The 19,463-nt window shown below is 29.6% G+C and overlaps 2 long non-coding RNA genes across 2 annotated transcripts; both read left to right on the forward strand.

Moving 5' to 3' along the window:
* The first annotated feature begins 1,441 nt into the window (after positions 1-1,441).
* LOC117789625 lies at positions 1,442-4,240 on the forward strand. Its single transcript, XR_004617918.1, has 3 exons — positions 1,442-2,094; positions 2,797-3,971; positions 4,084-4,240. It is a non-coding gene; the product is annotated as an uncharacterized LOC117789625 (long non-coding RNA).
* Positions 4,241-18,368: 14,128 nt separating this feature from the next.
* On the forward strand, positions 18,369-19,198 carry LOC117789626. Its single transcript, XR_004617919.1, has 2 exons — positions 18,369-18,606; positions 19,059-19,198. It is a non-coding gene; the product is annotated as an uncharacterized LOC117789626 (long non-coding RNA).
* The last annotated feature ends 265 nt before the right edge of the window (positions 19,199-19,463 follow it).

The raw sequence follows: 19,463 nt of genomic DNA on the forward strand, positions 1-19,463 counted from the left end.
TACTTGATGGCTTCCTTCCATAAGCGACGGTTCGGTTATTGCTGCGTTTCCTCCCGAAAATGATCAGAGAATCCCATAGTTCGACTTCCGCCACGGTTCTTGGATAAGGGAGATTAGTTAGAATGACTGGACCAAAGCTGGGCAAGCAATTAAATTGCTGTTCCCCAATGAAATCACAACTTTGACCTCTATCATTTTAGCATACTTCTCGCTTCAACTTTAATGGAAGTTTTCAAGTTTTATTGCTAAGCTCGTTAGCATTCATATTTGGCGCGTTCACTCCACCGACTCTATCCCAACATTTTACTCAAATATTGCATTCACTCGTCGCATTCGTATTCACTCAAAACCCACTCAATGAGAATGAGCCTGTAAACCAGAGGGAGAGTATCCGTTTACCCACCCCGCAGTATGTGCCGAGCGCAAAGGATGCGCGCGCGCTGGCAACAGCTGGCTTTCCTGCTGTGAAAAGCAAAGGTTCAAAAACCTTGTGCTTGGTTCAACACACACAAACAATGCGATGTGCCATCTACACTGAAAACATTTTTATATTCCCACTTTCAAGTTTGTGCCGTATCACTGACGATTATAATGGAAAACTTTGTTTATAGGTGTTACTGTCTTTTCAGTTCTTCTCTTATCGTATAATCTAATTTAAATAATTTCTTATAATAAAACACAAACAAAATATCATACTCTTTAAAGATAAATTTGTAAATATTTAAGGCAGAGATTAGCTCTTGAAATTGTATTGTAAATACATAATAACAGAAAGAAGATCGCCAATATTTTATTCATCAATGTATATTTAAAACTTTTGAATATATCAAGTCAATAAAATTCAGTATTGCCAACTTTTTAGAATTAAAAATAGCTGTTTCTGCTTGGAGAACATCTGAAAATTAGCTTAAATTACTCAAGCATATTATAAATTTATGTAATATCATGTCAATAAAACTACATGGCTTATGTATAACAGTATAACAGATTTAAGAAAATTCAAACTTGGCGCCGTAATGTAGTAGAAATTTCGAGCATAAGACATCTGGCAGCGCTGTGAGTCAAGACAAGCTATTGCATGCGAGTACATATATCTGTCCTGCTTACACAATTGCTTTATTAGTATTATTAGCACACCGACCGCAGACTACTCTTATTAATAAGTTATTATAAAAAAAACACATACACAATTAAATAACATATTTTAATTGTTTTGTGTATTTGGTCAATGCTAAGTTAAATCTTATACTTGGGTTGGAGCATAAGGAATTTTATCTATTAAAAAGCTTGGTAGATAACAAAATAATGTAGTTTGGAAATGCCATGGCAAAACTATTATAGCTACAATACGTATAGAGAAGAGAAAAGAATGAGTGCGTCACGTAGCCAATACAACAGTAGCGTATTCATTCGCTCTCACAGAATTTTCGAGAGCAAATAAGGGAGACAAATGGAGTTCTCGACGCATCGACGAGTCACTGCTCAGCGTATAAATAGAGCTCACAGTGCGACAAGCAACCATTCGCAAAAAATAAGTGTTCAAGTGAAATTCGTCGTGAAACTAGAAAAAATTCAAAAAAAAAAAAAAAGTAAAATATAAAGTCAACTGTTCCGGATCGCAGTGTTTTTATATATATAGAGATACATATATATTGTATATACGTGTACACATTAGTCATCAGAAATGAAAAAGTGTAAAGAAGCTGCTGTAAAGGCGAATCTGCGAAGTTACAACATGGCACGAAGGCTAAAATAATTGCTAGTACACAACATTTCACCATTTTGGCTCTGAACAAAGAAAACACGTCGTCACCATCACAATGGGCTCTCAGGCAATTTTCGCAATGAGGAAATGGGGGCAACACAAAACCGCTTGGCAGTGCGGAAACAGAGTTGTTCGTCTCGTCTTTGTCTAGAAAGTTGGTCATTAGGCAGGCTGTACTGTAAGACAGATGCCAGGGACCAGATGTTTCATTTGCCAGGCTTCTTAAGGCTTAGGCAGGCAACGAAGGAGCTCTAGTATCCACAGCCATTAACGGTTTGAGGAGTTAACAAGGGAAGCCAGGTGTAGACGCCATTCTCTTGTTGTTATACGTAAGCACAAATTTTCATAAGCTTAAGGTGTAGTTTTTTTTCCACATCAATTGATTCATGTTCAAACATGACGTCACAGCGTTTTGTAAACGTTTACACTCATTCTCAAAATCCCCAAGAAAATTACAAATATTGTGTAATTCAATTTCGTAATTTCGGTAAAGCGTTATTTCATTTATCGACGCTTCTAGAAAAATTTCTACCCCATGCGAAACGTGTCACCATTTTTGGGCCTACCAAGGTCTCTTCTCGATTCTCTTTTAACCCCCCAAACAGCAGCTGGCCTGCTCTAAAAATAACACGCATTGTATTTGCATGTAGTCTTATACAAGTATTCTATCTCACTTGCACTTACGGCAGAACTCGCTGCAATAAGTCTTATATTACAGCAGCTGCGCAGAAAACTCGCTCTGCTATTTTGTACTTCACTCTTTTGTGTTTTTCCTTTACCTGAATGTTGTTATCTCTTATACTACGTACGAGTACATCTGTCCATATGTATTAATGTGAAAGTGCGAATACACACACGTTTACACCAAGTAACTCTGGAAAATTCCAGCGCTTAAACAATATCTCAATCTTTCGCTTATATTGGCATTTCTACTACTTTAAACATAAATTTAGTTGATAGTCTTAGTTAACTAATTGTCATTTTTATCACGTTAACCAAGCAATATGTATTTCTTTCTCTAAACTTTATAGTTGGGCGTTGAAAGTTGATACGCGATCGATCGATGTTTAACTCGAACCCTTAGCGGGCAAAAGGGCAATTACAATTGCTGAAAATGCAGTTGGCTCATTTGCCCTGTGGGGTGTTTTCGAGAGTGTTCGAGAATTTGGCCTACACGGGGCTACATCGTTTTTATCTAAGATTGATTGCGTGGATTGAATTATAGGAACCTATATCGACTTCTCTGCTCTACTATGACCTGTTTGAAAAGGCGTCCAGTTATTTACGGCCTTCTGTTTATTTGCCGATCATCATCAATGAACCGATATCACTACCGAATAAACAGAATGTTGTACACATTACTGACATCGATCGTTTAAAGCAATTGAAATATCGTATCTGGAGTAGCAACTGAACGAACCGAATGCTAGTTCGTTAGACGCGCCACAAGCAACAATATGTTATTCTTTTTATTTTCTTTGTTTTAATCATAAACATGAAAAGTACACAAAATGTGTCACTTAAGTTCCTAACACCTGAAATTTAATGATTTTTCTGTTTTTGTACACATCAAGATTTAAGAAAACTTTTGTCCTATATCGTTGTAAATATACTTTTGTCCATACCAAAAATAGAAAAAAATAATGGAAAAAAAAGAGAAAAAAGAGCTCACACACAGAAAAGAAGCACAAAACAAAAGAATAAAAGTTGAAAACAATTCTAATAAATTTCGAAACACTTGTTCGTCATATTTTTATTTTAAGCTTAAATTCTATACAAATTTCAGTCAAATCATCATTTTACAAACGGAGGAAGGTCTAAATCTGGTTAAATCACGTAAATATGCACGTTTAGTATGAAATGAATGACAACTTTTACTCTTTAATGACCTTAAAGATATAAAATCTACATAAAAATCAACTTTTATAAGTGAGTAATTCAAACTATGGTAAACTTGTAAAGGAAACTCTACTGATTCACTCAAATGCAAATAGAAAGATAATAATGATACAATTCAAAAAAAATCGAATACAAAAATTCAAAAATAAGGATTTTAATCTATATATAAATATTAAATAAGAATCTGCGTCTCTTTAAATTAAAAATTTAATACCCATTAAAAGCTACGAAACTGGTCGATGGCTATAAATAGTAAGAATTTCTACTTTGGGACAGGGATTACACCGAATCTTTAATTTCATTTGTGGTCAAAAAACTCACTATGTCGATACAAATCTGCGGTCTTTTATTTTTATTTTAATTCTCTATACAACTGGATTGGACAGTAGTAAAAAAAAAACGTAAATATCTACGAAGAGCATGAAACAATAATGTGTAATATGTGTAAAAAACTAATAGATTCCACTTCAGGTAGGGATAATACGAATAATTCAACAAACCAATACAGACATTTTCCACTTCAGGTAGGGAATAAAATAAAAACATCCTTATCTTGAATGATATTGTCTACACATACAAACACCCATGACTTGTAACTTAAATAATTCTCTTCTCTCCAAACCATTTTTTCTTTTTTTTTGTCATATTGTCTACAAAAATGATATTTAGTTTCTATAAAGCTAAGAAACTGATGGGATTGGAAGACATGAAAACGATAATCGAAATAAGTTTAAAGCAATATTGCGTACATGCGTAAGAAACCAAAACGTTGCCTTAATATATAAAAACAATACCTATTTCAGGTATGAGTATACGAATATGACAACAAATCAAATGAAAAATTTTAATTTATGGTAGGGGTAATAAGAAAACATATTTATCTTTAATGTTTATGTCTACACTTAAAAACACCCGTTGACTTAGACCTGAAATAACAATTCATTAGGCCTACGAACTTGGCTCCCATTTGAAATAGAGACCAAACTATCTTTAATTTTATTGAATGGTCAAGCAAACGACAAGAAACTAATAGGTTGGTTAACATGAAAACGATTATAAAAGGGAACAATATTGCGTAATGGCGTAAGAAGCCACAACGTTAAAACAAAGTAGGGGTAATACGAATTTGACTACAAAACAAAGGAAAATTTATAATTTAAGAAATAAGAACATCTTGATCTTGAATGTTATTGGGTACTTGTAACTGAAATAATTCTGCGACACTGAGAACTTGACTCCTATTTGGAATAGAGACCAATCCATTTTTAATTTTACTGTATGGTCTAACAAAAAATATATTTTCGGTCCAATATAAAACTAAAAAACTGATAATTAGGTTGGTAAACATGAAAACGAAAAGCGAAGAAAGCATAAGACATAAATGCGTATTGAAGTACGAAACCACAACGTTGTGTTTACATTTAAAAAACAAAACCCATTTCTGGTAGGATTAATACTAAATGACTACAAATTAAATAAAAATTACAATTTCCGGCATGGGTAATAAGAAAAACTCTTTAACTTGAATGTTACTATCTACACATGCAAATACCGGTTGCCTTGCAGCTGAAAATACAATTCTATGAAACTACGAACTTGACTCCCATTTGAAAAAGAGAACAAACAATTTAAATTTTATTGTATGGTCCAATAAAATGATATAAATTCGATTCTATAAAAATATAAGAGACTGATAAGTTAGTAAACATGAAAACGTTAAACAACAAAAAAAAGAATAAAGAAATATTTCGAAAGAAATAAGAATTTGTAACTATGCGATAACATTTAAAAAACAAAGTAGGGGTAACGCGAATATGACTACAAAACAAATTAATATTTGTAATTTCAGGTAGGGGTAACAAGAAATAAGAGAACATTTTGATCTTGAATGTTATTGTCTACACATACACGTACAAATACCCGTTGACTTGTTACTGAAATAATTCTTTACAATAAGAACATGGTTCCTATTTGGAATAGAGACTAAACCATTTTAAATTTTATTGTATTGAAAAAAAAAAGATATATTTTTATTTCTATATAAAACTAAGAAATGTATATTTAGGTTGGTAAACATGAAAACGATATGCCAAGAAAGTATAAAACAAAAAGGCGGTTTGAAGAACGAAACCACAACATTGTGTTAACATTTAAAAAACAAAACCCACTTCGGGTAGGACTTATACGAAATTGACTACAATTAAAAAAAGATTCTCATTTCCGGTAGGGGTAATAAGGAATCATCATTATCCTGAATGTTATTGTCTACACATACACGTACAAATAGCCGTTGACTTGTAACTGAAAAAATTCTCTACACTAAGAACATGGTTCCTATTTGGAATAGAGACTAAACCATTTTAAATTTTATTGTATTGAAAAAAAAAATGATATATTTTTATTTCTATATAAAACTAAGAAATGGATATTTAGGTTGGTAAACTTGAAAACGATATGCGAAGAAAGTATAAAACAAAAAGGCGGTTTGAAGAACGAAACCACAACATTGTGTTAAGATTTAAAAAACAAAACCCACTTCGGCTCGGATTTATACGAAATTGACTACAAACTAAAAAATTTCTCATTTCCGGTAGGGGAATTATCATTATCCCGAATGTTATTGTCCACACATACAAATACCGGTTGTCTTGTAACTGAAAAAACGAATTTTTAAGACTAGCGAACTTGCCTCCCTTTTGGAATAGAGACCAAACCATTTAAAATTTTATTGTATAATCTAACAAAATCATACAATTTCGTTTCAATATAGATTGGTAAACATGAAAAAGATATACGAGGAAGAATGAAAAATTGCGTACAGGGGTAATACGAATAATACAACAAATCAAACGATAATTTTCATTTCAGGCAGGGATAATAAATAAACTAATACCACTGGACTATATATATATAATAATAAACAAAATAAATATGCAACAATATAAATAAAAAGGGAATGATACCGAAATATATATATTTTTATTATATAGTAAAAAAATGATATAATTTCATATCTCTGAAAAACTACGAAACTGGATGGGATAAGGATAAACAAAAACAACTGCGACAAAAACTTAAAGCCAAGATTGTGATAATATAATGAATAATGAAGCGAAGAACTGAAAGTTTTGTTTTTGGGAAGGTTAATTAAGAAAATGTCTACAATCCTAATGAAAAACCCCATTTCGGGTAAGGGTAATATGAAAACACCTTTATTTAAAGCTATCACATTTTATTATTAAAACCTCTGAATTATTTGAAATTCTTAATATTATAATTAATTTAAAAAGAAATATGAAAACTCACATCTCGGGTAGGGGAAATATAAATTCTTCGTCAAATTATAACTTTAAAAAATATGTATGAAAAATTATGGAAATAATGGTTATGCTATTTCAAAAGCACATTTGTCTCATAAAAACTAATTTTATTTAGATTAAAGGAATAATAATAATCATTGAAATTATGGTTTAAGCATTCTCATAGTGAGAATCGGATAAATAAAAAAATAGTTCTTCCCGTAAAATGTTACAGTGCTATAAAAAGAAATGCGTTGCTGACTGTACGGAATAGGTGTTATGGATTAATTCAAATGATTTGAGCCACATATGAAATATCGTCGGGAATAAAATAAAATAAAAACAGATTGGTGGGCTCCCCATATTTGAAAAAAAAAATTTAAAAACTTTTAACGAAATGACAAACCTTTATAAATATTGAGTTGGATTAATTTTTATTTTCACTACATACATCGAAATTGGGAAAAATTATTATCGAATATCATGTGCAATCGGACAGATAAAAACTAATAATTTATATTTCAACGTATATAAAAACAGATTTAATATATACTGAAGTATACAATTGCAACAAATGCAGCTTAGGACAAGCTTGTTTTATTTAGAAAATTTTGTGAAGTATTTGCGCAGACGATTTTTGAACAGGCTTTAAATGGTTCCATCTGTATCATATCTACTTTAACTAAAACTCAAACGTATATCGATCCAGAGTGTTAAAAAATACTATCTAAAATATACAAGCTATATAACTAAATCTAAATCAACAGTCAACGATTCATGACAGGATATGCAAGCTTCATAATAAATGCAATCTCAGCAAATTATATAAAACAAATTTAAAATCAAGGAGAGCTGTATAAAATATATCACTGCAATAATCTAAATTAAAATACCTCCTATAAATTAAAAGGGAACAATACAACGTCTCATATAATAATTATCATTTTGCCAGCTTCAAACGCACAATATCCCTGAATCTAAAAAACAATTTACCATTTTTGTTAAAATATTTGGACCAAACCAAGAACATAAATGATTATAAAACATTTGGTCGGATTGTCACTAACAGTAATGTTAAACATTCTCCAAAATATAAATCTAAATGCCTAATGGTTAAACAGCCAAACTTACTGCTAAAATTGGTATTAAACTACTAAAGTTCCAAATTTTGCACGCAGTTATTTTAAATCATTATCTTAAATTCATTGTAGAAATACATATTTTTTAAAAGCAGAAACTTTTTTGTGATTTCTAAGCAAACCCGACTGCACTATCCCTATGAAAGCATTCTTATAAAGAAGTGGGATTTGCACCTGAATACGAAATACGAATGGAAATTTCTGGGATACAAAGCAGCGGCAACATAAAGACTGTATATTAGAGAGTACTAAGGATCTAATCAACAACGATATGGATTCTACCGAAAGGAAAGGTTATCTCAGATACATATACATATACATATAAACTGATTACAGTATAAAAAACAGTCTTAATAAAAGTACGTTTATATAAGTATAAAATAAATGGATTAGGCAGGAATTGAAACCAAGTTTAAGTTTATTTTATTTTAAAAACTACACTGATTTATTAAAATTTCTTAACCATCACCAAAAGAAATTGTTTCAATAGTTATGTGTTTCTCTGATTTACAACAGTTTTATGTTTCAAAAAGGCGTAATACACTGGAAATTATTTTTTTATTCGATTTTTCTCTAGATATTTAAGAATGCGAATTGAACCCAAAACAAATATATATGTGAGGGATAACGCGAAAACGTTGAAAAACTGGTTGGGATTCTTATGTTACCAAAAAGTAAAATGTTTCACTCCCACGTTTCCAAGATCCCATCATAAATAATATTATCTATAATAAACACGCTGTCTTTTAAATAAATAAGGTCGGGATAAACACATATATGTTCGAAAATTTGGCTTATTATATTTTGAATTCTTTAGCAATGCTGTGGGAAACCAAAAGAAAACCAACAACCACCAAGGAAGCTACAAAAGTTAATACTTAAACATAAATTTTTTATTGGAAAGTGTGATCCTTAAAACAATGTTTTATTTAATTTAAACAATATTATTACCTTCAACTTATGAAAAGATTACATACATATCTGCTTGTCTATAATATGTAACTATAGTTACAAATTGAATTTATACATATAACACAAAAATTCTATCTAATTTAACGAAACTGAACAAAATACTGATAAAAATAAAAACAACGACCAAACGCTAAGAAAGCATTAAACAATAATGCGAAACATTAAAAACTGTTTTCCTAAAAAAATTACAATCCCTGAATTAAATCAAGAATATAAAAAGCTCGTAATGATGCGCATAAAATAAATTATTGAATGTGTCTAATTCTGGTCTTATTCTTTTAAATAATGTCCAAAACTTTAACGGCTAAAAACCTTTTATTCATACTTATTTATAATGTATTATTCTGATACTAACTTAAACACGATAATGGTTAGGATAATTAAATAAGATGGTGTTCGGGTAGGGATATTGCTATATTCTCTTTTTTTGAAATTGTTACTACCGTTGGACCATTATTGATGTATCAACCTTTAGAGTAAGGTTAGGAGTGATCTGTTTAAATAGCTCAGTTGTTTCTGGAAGTTAATATTGCTTGAACATAAATATTTCTAAGAGAGCTCTTCGAGAGAATTTTTAACAGGTCCAAGTATTTGGGAATGGTTAATATTTTCTTATCTGTTGAACATATCCATTTCCGATTTGTGCACAAACTTTAGCTTTGAAGCACCTTTAAAAGCGCACTTTAAGGTTTTTATAGTATAGTGGTCCTAAAAAAATGTGATTTTCAAACACGGTTTTATTTTAATGGCACTTTGTTGAGCATTTCTTAAAAGTCACAAGCTAAAAGAAAATTAATGCAAATCATATTCTAGCTAGCTCACGAATAAGTTGTAAATCTCTCAAGTAAGAACATTAACTCCTTTTGGGGCTTACAGTGTTCACTGTACCCAATGCTCTATTAATGAAAATTGCACTCTTTAAATCCATTAACTGTCTGTTAATCCGTATTTAATACATTATTGCTATATTCGTTTTCAAAGTAGTAATCGTTGAACAGTAAAATTTAAGTTTAACATAAACTAATTTATTATTTAGCTTATCAAGCTTGCAAATTTTTAAAAATATTAAATGAATTTGCATTTAGTCTGTATTGTAACAGACTTACTGTATCTGCCCTTAAAATATTTTAGCATGCAAAAATATTGCCCTCAAAATATTTTAGCATGCAAAAATATTGGGCAGAAAGTACTACAAATATTTAAAGCAATATTAAAAAATATTGCAAAATATTTATATCGTTAAACTATATTGCAAATCATTGTTGGTATTTTGTCGTGATTTTCCACACTGAAATTATCTAATCGACATCTAACTCAAGTCTACTGCCCACTTTTAAATATGTGAGTAGAAAGATCGCTAAACCAACATACCTTTTTAATAAAGGTATATTTTAAAATATTTCAAATAGTGAAATGCAAGTTAACGATATGCGCTTGATGCTATCTTAATAAATTAAGTAAATATACATGCAGCAATTAAGTATATATAAGTAAACAGTCGCTGTAATTACAAAATTGATTTGATTGATTGACTAATTGAGTGAACCATGAAAATCGAATAAACTAAGAATTTAAAATAATGAATCAAATTAAAAGTTCTTATTTTAGATTAATTACTTTGTAATATTATTTTATAGAAGAACATATTCTATGTGTATTGAACTATGATAAAAAGCTCGTTAAAGTAATGGTTAAGCAAAGTAACTAAGTTTAACTTATCATGGGTAAATGTGCATACGAAATTGTTTATATTTACTATTTTGCGAGTATAAAATCTACAATTATGTACAATGTACATATATTCTCTTGGATTTATAATTTGAAACCCGATTATGATTTAAAGAATATAATTTGTAGAAACAAAAAATACCCAATAATTCCAATTCACTTTATAGTTACCAAACCGTTTAGAGCATTGGTAAACAAAAATCTAAAAGGAATAATACGCAATGCAGTAAAAAAGTAAATGCTTACATTGCGGCTAAATCCTTTTTTACACAGAGAGCGATATAAAGCTCGAAATAAAGTCCTGCCTCTCATTTGCGGTCTTCTGCATCCGGTTTTTTAACTATTATTTTTCAATGACATAGTCTAAAAACTACCACGTTATAGAATGAGAATAAAATGTTCACGAGGGAAACAATCGTTACCTAGGTTTAGTCCAGCCAGTTTAAATATCTGCCCCAGTGTATTATTTATTGATATAGTAAGGCAGACCTTTGCCGGAAATTTTAGTTTATAAATCAGAAAGAGCTTATAAAATGATATTATTAGAATAAAATGTGCCTTATTTATTAATCTAGTAATGCAGACTTTTGATGAAAATAAGAGTTTCTACAACACAAAGAGCTTATTAAACGATAATTAGAGAGTTTCCTGATATAAATACACCTATCTTTCAAAACCACTAATATTTATTATGTATGTAGTTACATATTTCTGAAGAGCTTTTGCTTGAAAGTCATGCCCTATTGCATTATTTTGATGAATATTAGTTCCGTGGCATCATTATTAAGGCACGAACCTTGAGAGTAAAATTATGCAATCGAAATCCTAGTGGATTCTGTTCGTCTAGAATCTAGATCCTTGAACTAAATTGTTGGTCAGCTTAAGATTCTTAATAGTGGACCACAAAAATAAGTATTTCCAACATGGTTTTATTTCGCCAAAAGTATCTTGCTTAAAAAGTAGTGATGCCACAGAACAAAATATCATTTTCAATTCTATAACGAAATTTCAAAGCACCCTTATAATATTTGTCAAACTTATGCTTATTTAACAGTTGGCAAACTGCAGTCTTAGCGCTTATCATAACATTCACTATTATTGGCGTTTACAGTGTTAACTGATCTCAATGTTCTATTCCGGAAATTTCACACCACCCTAGTTCTATGCTTGCTTCTTTGAAACTGACTGTTAATTCTTATTTAATGTGTTTATGTTAAGCAATTATAGAAGAAAAAACTTACAGAGTAAAAGAATTTAAATTAGATTTTTAATGTGCCAAGCTTGCAAATTTGAAAAATTTCAATTATGCATTTAGTATCTGCACTACAAATATTTATAGCATGAAAATATATTGGGCAGAAAATACAACTGATAATAAAGGAATATTGAAAGATATTGCAAAATATTCATATCGAAAAATGATATTGCATCTTGAACAGTTCCAAATTTTCATTTAGTCTGTATATTACGGATTTGTGGTTTCTGCACTAAAATTATTTATAGCATGCAAATATATTAGGCAGAAAATAATACTAATATTGAAAAACATTGCAAGTTATTTATATCGTAAACTTATATTACAAGTCAATTATTTATTTAAAAAAGTGACATGCTAATTTTACGATATGTTCTTGGGACAATCTAAACAAATTTTGTATAAAAACGTATATACGTAAACTCACTTTTATTCAAAAGCTGTATATTTATATACTTACAATTTATTCACTTTTCATTTATCGTTTTTATGGAAGCAATTGCGTCAAATACATAATCTGTGAAGTCGTTTACCTTATATAAACTAACTAATATTGAGCGTTCCCATCATTGAATTCTACACCTTTTATAAATTTGTTCCTCATTATTACCCATTCCCCATTAGATGAATAATAAATAAATAGGAATTTTGTATGTATAATAATGCGTAATTAATACAAAAGATCTCATAACGATACGAATCTACTATGTTGCGAGTGTAAAATATAAATTTATATTTTATTTCCCTTAGAATCCGATTGTTGATTTCTTTTTAGTATTTAGTTATAAATTTGTATACAAAAATATTCAGTCTTTTGAATTATAGTAGTATTAACAAATTTCTCTGCGAAACTGGCTACAAAAATGTATTTATTTTCAATGAAATTTAACTTTTTGGGTAGGAATATATAATCTCTAACTATAGTACTGCAAAGTATCTTATGTAAAAGATAAAATATATTACTAAAAGCTATCTCTACAAATATTTATATTTGATAAGAGCTAACTTGTAAACTACTCGGGGCAATATAAATTGTATGTGTATAATTTATGAAATATAGTGTAAAACTAATTGTATCAAACTCGTGACAATTGATAAGGACTGTAAAATAATAATGTCCAAAATTAAATATTTTCAACTTCAGGAAATCTTCGTTAAATTATACACTAATGATCTGAAACTAAATCTACCATCTCATTATAAAAGGCTACTAAAAACATTAAGTGGCGCCTTCGTCAATTTCTATGCACGATTCTTTAATTTAAAATTCGTTAATTCTTGATTTCAGTGGTGAAAACTAAATCTTATTTTATTAATGTATGGTTTCTTTTAGTTTTATTGAAAAACAATTTTAGCATCTTCGTTTTCTGATTTTATTAAAACTCTTCTTTACATATGTATATTGTTTTATTTGGGATCACCAATACCAAGTAACGAATGCTATGATTTGCATCTTATCAATAAGTAATGCTTTGAGTGCATAAACGTTTTTGAAAATAAATTATGTGCTTATCAATGTGAAAAATTATTAAATGGAAAGCCTGCATTTGGACATTAATGTTTAAAAATACTTCTGAAATATAATCATTTAATTCCCATCAATTATGCTTGAAATCACACTTATGTTCGGTTGAAAATAATTCTAGCCTCACGATTTTACGGCAGAATGGGAAGCTAATTAATAGATATAATAAATACAACAAAACAAACTGAAAGAACTAGAATATTATATGAATCTTTTTTATTAAAGTTTTAATTATATATAACATATCATCTGCAGTTACAAAAGTAAGCCAACAGAGCCTAAAATTACAACACAACAGTTTACCAGACTATTTCAATATTATGTCATGAACTTAAAAAAAATGGTAAATATCAAGTTGTCAAATCATTTAAAAAGGAATATTTCATTAAATATTGAAGACATACTTCTGAATATGTCTAATACCAGTATTATTCATCCAATGAACAATGCTCTGTTAAATGGACAATATTTTTAATATAAATCCAAATAGTTGATCCAATCCATAAAAGCTCTAAATTGTTCACAGATTTATACGAATACATGTAAAACTATCTGAATTTCGATTGAATACAAGGCAAACCCTAAAGCCATTAATATGCATCTATATACTATTTATAGAAACTGCAAGCATTCTTGAATTCAAAACAGAAAAAAACTTAACTGTGCAGAAATTAAAAATACATACTATACATATAGGATTAAAAAAATACAACATCAGCTGGATTATCGCAAATAATAAAGAAATTATAGCTTATCGCTATCGGAAATTTAATTAGAAAAAATTAAACTGAAATAAGTTAACATATTTAAATTAGAAATGCTGGATTACCAAATTAAAAAATATCTGAGCTTATCAACAAATATATTAAAAAATGGCAAAATTATAAAAGTGTAGGAGCAGAAGCTTACAATTATTAAATTGGGTTTACAAAACATATTTATATACCTCTCGAATTCTTAATCCCAAAATCAGTTATTGTGCAACTCTATTTGCAAAGATAAGAAAAATTACATTTTGTTTTCACTAAAAATTAGATTATTGACTTTTTGAATCTAATAACTTGGCCCCCATAGGGGTAATAGGTACCAAAAGATATTTCTTTGCGGAAACAAAATACGGGGTACTTTGAATTTTTTGTTGTAATACTTATTCTTTCTGGTGAAAACAACAATTGACGAGAATGAAAAAATAAATAGTATATTGAAAGCTCACATTGCTGTTAGGAATATTACGAAAATGTCTGTATTTTAAATACAATTTCTCTTTTCGGGTAGGAATAATTCAAACGCTTTTTTAATTTTATGTTTATGATTTCTAGCTACACAATTCCAAGGTATCTTATCTTAAATATATGATATATTATTGATTTATAAAATACATTTTTGAAAGATGTTTGAAAGCAGATACGCACATTTTCTTCAGAGATGACTAATTAACTACGATCCTAATTTCCATTCTGGGTGCAATATCAATGTTATATAACAAAAAAGTGGTCACGGTGGTAGGGTTCCATAAAATGAAATATTCCGATTTTTATTTTCAGGAAATCTTCATTAATTTATACAAATATGATATACAACTAAATCTACAACCTCATTAACATGAAGGATAATAAGAAACAATGAATGGTGCCTTCGTCAATTTCTATGCGAAAAAATAATAATAATATAAAATAATATTATTAATATCGTTAATCTAAAATTCGGAAATGTTTGATTTAGGTGTTGAAAATTAAGTCTTTTTGTTTATTAGTAATGTAAGATTTCCTCAAGCCGTTTTGAAAAACAATTTTACTGTGTATGCGTTTTCCTTTTCTGCATTTTTTTCTCGACTATTTACATATATTTTTTATTTGGGATCACCAATAATAAACAACTTATCCTTTAATTGTAAAGACGTATTTTAATTTGGGAAACGCTCTTATTAAAAATGAATTATTTGCTTATCAATCTGGAAACTTATTAAATGGAAAGCCTAAATTTTTACATTATTTTTTATAAATACTTCTGAAGCTAAGTCATTAAACTCTCAAGAGCTATGCTTGGAAAACACACTTACCTTCAGTTGAAAATAAATTCTAACGACCTCAAGACTCTACTGTAGGATGGGAAACTTCTTTATCAACAATACAAAGTGGAAGAACTAAAAAAGTTAGAAGAATCATCTTTATTGAAATTATATATATAGTATATCATCTGTAATCACAACAGAAGTATAAAACTACACCACAACATTCAGTTAAAAAAGAAATGATAAATATCAAGTTTTCGAATCGTTTTATTACTTATAAAAATGAATATTTTATCACATACTGAAATACCTCTGAATATGTCTTGTATTAATATTATTAATTTAATGAACAATGTTCTATTCAAAGGACAATAACATGATGCAAATACAAAGAGTTGTCCCATCAATAACACTTCTAAGTTGTCAATTGATTTATGCGGATACATATGCAACACTCTACATTTTGACTGGATTCAATGCAAATCCTTCAGCCACTGTAATATACAATATATGTGCAGACATTTAAAATACATACTTATAGAAATACAAAATAATAACGAAGAAATTGTAGGTCATCGTCATTGGAAAAATATCCAGGAAAACTGAAATCAATCAAAATACTTATTAAAATTATAAATGCTGGATCACCAAAAAAAAAATTTATTAATAAATATAATGAATAAGAATTAATGAAATTAAAATTTATTAAAATATGAAAGCAAGAGCTTACAACTAATAAATTGGGATTACAAAATATGTTTATATTTCTCTTAAATACAGAATCTAAAAATCAGTTATTGAATAACTTAATTTGAAGTTATAACGATGCTGTAAGGATTATAAGGAAATTGTTTCTAATAAAACTACCACATCAGCTTAATGAAATTCTACACATGTCAGACAATTTATATAAATCGGACCGATTTATGTATAACTGTTATTTTGAACATGTTTGCAATAATATTGAAGACTTCAAATTTTTTATGGCTGCGAAATGACAAATAAATATTATAACCCCAATTTTTTTATATGATACTTTTATTGGTCTCTAGGAAATGTTTAATGAGTTTTGCCATATGGCATAAAATATAGTCGTTTTTAAAAATGGATACCCTTAAAAATTATTGGCAACGACCCAACAAAAGTTTTGAGCTCGAGTTTTCGTAACTTTTGCTGAGCTTTTTATACCCTGAGCCCATTGAAAATGAGCAACAAACACATTAGGCAGAATGTATGTAACAGGCAGAAGGGGGCGTGGCAGACCCCCAAAGTATATATATTCTTGATCAGGATCAACAGCCGAGTCGATTGAGCCAAGTCCGTCAGTCTGTCTGTCCGTCCGCCCGTCTGTTTGAACGCGTCGATCTCGGAAACCATACAAGCTAGAGACTTTAAACTTTGTATGTAGGTTTTTGGATACCATAGGCAGATCAAGTTTGTTTTTATTTTTGGTTTGGATCACTATATCATACAGCTGCCATAGGAACGATACATCGAAAATGAAGTTTTAGTAAGAAAAAGTTTTTTTGTTTGTAGAGATATTACAACCAAACTAATAGAATATGCATCTGGGCTGGTATTATACATTCTGACCAAGTTTGGTTTAAATCGGTCCACTATATCATATAGCTGCAATAGAGACGCTCAATCGAGGGTTGGCGAGCGAAGCGAGCAGGGGGCGGAGCCCCTTGTTTTTTTTTTGTTTAATGAGTACGACTTCCATGTCTTAGAAGCGAAGAGCGAAATGATGCGCGATTTTCTGTCAAGTCATATGTTTGTCCGAACTTTAAACATTAACATTTGGATATTTGACAAATTGAATAATATGGACATTGAGAAATTAAACTGCTTTTATTGAATTACAAAGCGCAGGCAAAGAACTAGAAAATTATCCTATCCTTTTTTTTAGTACTGGAATGAGTTAATATGGGTTTTTTGACTTAAAGAATTGAGATTGGGTTTTGTTCTGTCGTACATCTCTAAATATCGTAACCTAATCAAAAGCTTTTCCGCTTTAAGCATTGGCATGACACTTTTTTACTTACACTTCAATTATCCAAAATTAAAGGTCTCTTTAGAGACCTTAAAAAATCAATTACGTTGATTGTTTTGAAATATTATATAATTGCTATTTTAAGAAATTTCTTTATGGGTGATAGATGTTAAAACAAATAGCACGGTATGACTGGTTTCTAAGCAGCTATTCTAAAACATTTAATAATGAAAATACTCGTAACAAAATTGACTTTAAACTAAATATTGTTTTTTACCTGTATAATCATTTCATTAAATTTTGTGCAGACTTAATTTCATTATTTATGTAATAATCATAGTTTTACTAATGTAGTTTTTTTGAATGATTATTTGTTCAAAATTTGTTTCTGAAAAGTACACAACACGAACAGACAAGTTAACATAATAGTTATTGTGTTTATCTAAAATGTTATAACATTGTTAAACATCTGTTAAACGTGTGTTATAGGAGTACAATCTATTATATGTGTCTAACAGATTAAGATAATAACCAACAATATATAATACAATTTTCTGAAATGATTTATTTAAAAAGTTTATGTTTCTTTATTTCAAGCTTACTTTTTTTTGTAATTAACACTGTCAAATGAATATTATCATGGAATATAAGACATTCTTTGTACATAAATTAGGCAAATGGGTTAAAACATTTATATTTTCAAAATTGTATTTTCAATAAAAGCAAGAATATAGTTGATTAATCAGCTATTTTTTTATACAACATACATATAAAGAAGCAAAAAAATCGGAACTTTTGTCTAAAACTAAGGTTTTTATTTGAATTTGAATTTTGCATAATTCTTTAACATAATAAATTAGAAGCTTGGGGGCACGAAAAATTTACTTTTATTAATGGGTTTAAATAGTTAACTGTTACAAAGAGACCCATTAACATATTCCATAGTTCAACAAATCTTCATCTTAAATTCCCAAGAAAAAAGTCGTACGTCAAATGAGAAGCATCTAATTTTCGGGTGAGGTTATTGATGCACTTCTCGCCTTGAAGATCCCAATCAATACATACCCCCTTTCGGTAATTCAACTACCAACAAAACTAACCTCACCCACCAAATATATGAACAAAGAGATTAAAATTTCAATAAAGCAAAAACTCTGAAGATGAAGATGACTGGAAGAAAGGGGCCCTTGAGATGCCGTCGAGCAGTTCAACCTGAACGAAGTATAACTACAAGGATCATATTCCAAAACATCTCCCAACGGATCTCCAGAAATTCCTTTTGAGCGTCCATCTGTTTGAGGAAAAACGAACCGGAGCTTATATAACATATTTAAATAAATAAAAATGTGCATGTGTGAAATGTATTGAAAATATTTTGCCAAAATTTAGTTCCTTTGAAAACCAAACTTCTTTCTTAAATTCCCAAGAAAAAAGTCATACGACAAATAAGAAGCATCTAATTTTCGGGTGAGGTTATTGATGCACTTCTCCCAATCTCGTGTTGATGATCCCAATAAATATATGCACCCTTTCGGTAATTCAACTACCAACAAAACTAACCTCACCCACCAAATATATGAACAAAGAGATTAAAATTTCAATAAAGCAAAAACTCTGAAGATGAAGATGACTGGAAGAAGGAGGCCCTTGAGATGCCGTCGAGCAGTTCAACCTGAAGGAAGTCTAACTACAAGGATCCTATTCTGAAACATCTCCTAACGGGTCTACTAGAAATTCCTATTGAGGGTCCATCTGCCTGAAGAAAAACAAACCGGAGCTAACTTGACATATTTAAATAAACAAAATTTTGCATTGTTAATAAATGATATGTGTTGAAAATTATTATGCCTAAATTCAGTTTTTTTCTTTGTAAAAAA

The sequence above is a fragment of the Drosophila innubila genome (genome assembly GCF_004354385.1).
Source record: "Drosophila innubila isolate TH190305 chromosome 3R unlocalized genomic scaffold, UK_Dinn_1.0 2_E_3R, whole genome shotgun sequence".
Lineage (NCBI taxonomy): Eukaryota > Metazoa > Arthropoda > Insecta > Diptera > Drosophilidae > Drosophila > Drosophila innubila.